Source organism: Oratosquilla oratoria, chromosome 22 (assembly GCF_046742065.1).
Source record: "Oratosquilla oratoria isolate Oo_2021 chromosome 22, ASM4674206v1, whole genome shotgun sequence".
NCBI lineage: Eukaryota > Metazoa > Arthropoda > Malacostraca > Stomatopoda > Squillidae > Oratosquilla > Oratosquilla oratoria.
This window is the reverse complement of record NC_134798.1, coordinates 14644588-14648381: the sequence shown is the minus strand read 5'-3', so window position 1 is coordinate 14648381 and position 3794 is coordinate 14644588.

The following is a 3794-nucleotide window of genomic DNA, read 5'->3' as shown; positions in this document are numbered from 1 at the left end:
AGACTTTATTTTCTGTTGGTCTGGGCCGCTCTGCTCCGCTATCTAAAATATCATTGTTATCTTACCTATATATTTCCAGAGATTCTCTGATTACTGTTACTGGCTTTAAGACCTGGTTGATTTGAAAATGGGATTAACTGTGATTTCACTAAGATCCCTAACTCAGCAGGGCATATGACCATACTCTCTTTTCTGACAGTTGCAAATCCTATCAGTACATCTCCTGGGAAAACAGATTCTTCTACAACTATCACTGGAATGTGAAAATGCGCATTTTTATGTAAAATGACCTCTAATTCAACCTTACCTAATGTTTTTGATTGATTTATAGTTACTCCTTGCAGTAAATAATGGATTGGTTCCAAGATTGTCTCTCCCGGTGTTTCATCTGGTTGAAAACTCTACTAGATATAATATCAACTAAAGATCCTGTATCAATAAGAGATCCTACAGAAGACCTTCCAATTGCTATATTCAGTTTACAACTATCTTTGATGTTGGTGTTTTCTTTCACCCTTCTACCATTCTTGTCCCTAACACAATACTGTCCATGTGTACGAGTATTTCTATGGGTAGCTTTGTAGTGTTATTTTATTTTGTGTCTAGGTGAATACAAAAATTTGGTTTTATTCTATATTCCTGTGTTCTATGTCCAATCCTCTGATGATACAAACAGAAAGGTGGGTTTCTACAACGATATTCATCATGATCCTCATATTTGCATTTTCTACAAATAGTTTCATAATAACACTCTTGAACTTTATGCCCCCAGGTATTACAATTGTAACATTCAATTCTAGGATTTCTTTATGTGCTTTTAACTCTATGTTCAGATCCTCTGTTTCTAAAATCACTTCTAGAATTTCTAGTGTCTTTCTGTTGTTGCATTCCCACTGTCATCACATATGGACTAATTCCTTTAGATTCACGACACCCTTGAAGAAGATAATCTATCTCCACTAAATCCATTGTTTACTTAGAATCTTTATATAGCTTTTCTACCGTTATTTCGTCGAAACTGTTTATCAACAATGCGAATGCAATCAATTTTGTTACCTGAGAAACTTATTTTGTCACTAGATCTTTCTATCCAATCTGGTTTCTTCAACGTAGAACTCGTGTCCTTAGACCATCAATTTAATCTTGCTAAATATTCTGTGTCAGATTCACTTGTTTTTATTTTCTTTATCATTCTAATCAAAGTCCTGATAGGACCCTGATCACACTTTGACTTAACAAGTTTAATGAATGCCTTCTTATAAGCTTCATATTGGTTGATATCTTCCATTTGCTGGAGATTTATTATAAGCCTAGACCTACCCTTCTCAGGATTTACATTTTCTTTTAAGATTTCTACTTTCCTTTGTTCATCGGTTATGTTTTAGTGACAATTAAAGTGTCGATCAAAATTGAGAAACCTTTAACTCCTACTGTATTTAGTCCTTCTTCCCCTGAAAATTTGGGAATGTTAATATTCGAAGTATGTACCACGTGCCTCAACACTATTGCCATACCTTCAATGTTTTAAAGTCGACTTGAATTGACTAGCTCCACATAGTCTTCCTCCACGTGCATCAACCTCGTCTTCCTTGATTCACTACCACGTCGTCCCTCGTTCACTCGTAATAGTAGCTTGTCCCCTCCTTTACTCGTAGTAGTAGCTCGTCCTCTCGTAGTCAGCATGCACGTGGCTACGTGCTTTTGGTTGCTTGTGTGCACTGGCTGCGTGCTTGTGATTGCGGGTACTGCGAGGTTGTGGTTGCATTATAAAAAAAATATATAATAATATAAATGATAATAAATAGAATGAATAAATACATAGGTGTAGTTAAATAATAAGCAAGCAGATAAATAGTAAATAATAGTAAATAGACAGATAACTAATAATAAATCAAAATCAAGCAAATAATAATAAACAAACAAACATCTTGTAATACGAATCTTAAAGCTTCGAACTGAACTACATTGCACTGCCTCTGCAGGAAGTTTGTTCAATTCATCTACTACACGGTTGGCGAAGTTGTTTCTACCCACTTCCAAATGAAATCTATTTCCTGACAGTTTGAGACCATTATTTCTTGTCGAATTTTCATTCAGTGTAAAAATTTTGTCACTTTTGATGTTGTCAATTCCATTTAGAATGTTAAAGACCTGTATCAAGTCACCTCTGAGTCTACATTTTTTTTTTAGGGAAAACAGATTGATATGTTTTAGTCAATTTTCGTATGATCTATTTTTGATATTTGGAATCAGTTTTGTGGCTCGCCGTTGTACTTTTTTCAATCTGTCAATGTCTAATGAGATTCGGTGACCATACGGAAACAGCATATTCCTTGTCAATGAGAGATGAACTTTTGAAATCAAAAGATCGCGCAATCAGTCCTAGAATCTTGTTTGCTTTCTCAGAGGCTGAAATACACTGCTTAGATGATTTGAGATCGTCATTACTGATAATTACGCCGAGATTCTTTTCACTATCTATTTTTGTAACTTGTAATCGTACTTACTGTTATTTTTACCTATGTGGATAACCTTACATTTACTTGTGTTAATTTTTATTAGCCACTTTTCAGACCATTGCTGTAATTCATCTAAATCTTCTTGAATATCTAATTGATTTAGGTGATCATTTGCTATTCCGCACAGTTTTGTATCATCAGCAAATTTGGAGAAGATAGATTTTATTCCGTAGTCTATATCATTTATATATACTATGAATAGATGTGGTCCAAGAGCGAAACCCTGAGGAACTCCAGTCGTAACATTTTTCCTTCTAGAAGTTTTGCCATTTACAACAACTCTCTGTTTTCGATCATTCAACCAATTTCTAGGCCAACTTAATAGGCTACCACTTACTCAATGTGAAGCTAATTTAGTAAGTAGTCTTTCGTATGGGGCGGTATAAAAAGCTTTTGCAAAGTCTAGATATATTAAATCTATATTTTTTCTTTTGTCATAATTTGAGATAACTGTGTTGTAGAATTTGAGTAAGTTAGTCACGCAAGAACATTTCAACCTGAATTCATGCTGGCTATCATTTATCAAACGGTTACTTTCTAAATGATGTTCGATAGCATCTCAGATGATAGTTTCGAATTTTTTTCCTACAATTGATGTTATTTGGTTTCTTTTTGTCGCCTTTTTTGAACATGAGAGTGACGTTAGCTAGCTTCCATTCTCTTGGGACATCTCCGGATATGATGGATTTCTAGAAAATAATTTCTAATGGAACAACAATCTCATTTTTCATTTCCTTTAAGATTCTTGGATGCCAACCGTCAGTCCCCGGTGTTTTATTAATTTTGAGTTTTTCTATACACCTTTTAATTTTTTTCTTTTGTTATATTTACCGTAGCAAGTAAGCTCACCCTAGACTTTTCCCAGGTTTCAGCTTGGAGTTCACTTTGAGGTGTTTCGTTTACGAGTACCGAGCCAAGATAGTTGTTTAAAATATAACACATTCCTTCATTTGAATATTCAAGTTGACCGTCAGTGGATAATAGTGGGCCAATGTGATTATTAATAACCTTTTTATCTCTAATGTAACTATAGAGTTCTTTGGAATTATCTTTGGATTTATCAGCGATATTGATTCCGTATTGTCGTTTTCGTTTTTTATTGCATTTTCTAAGTCTCTCTGTATTATTACATAACTTTGATAGTCATTAAAGGAACCCGAGCACTTGTATTTCTCTTTTTAGCAATACTTTTTTCAGATTCTTTGTCGAGCCACTTTTGACGAGCCTGATTTGGAGGGCGTCTATCCTTAAACGGAATGTAAGTATAAATCATCT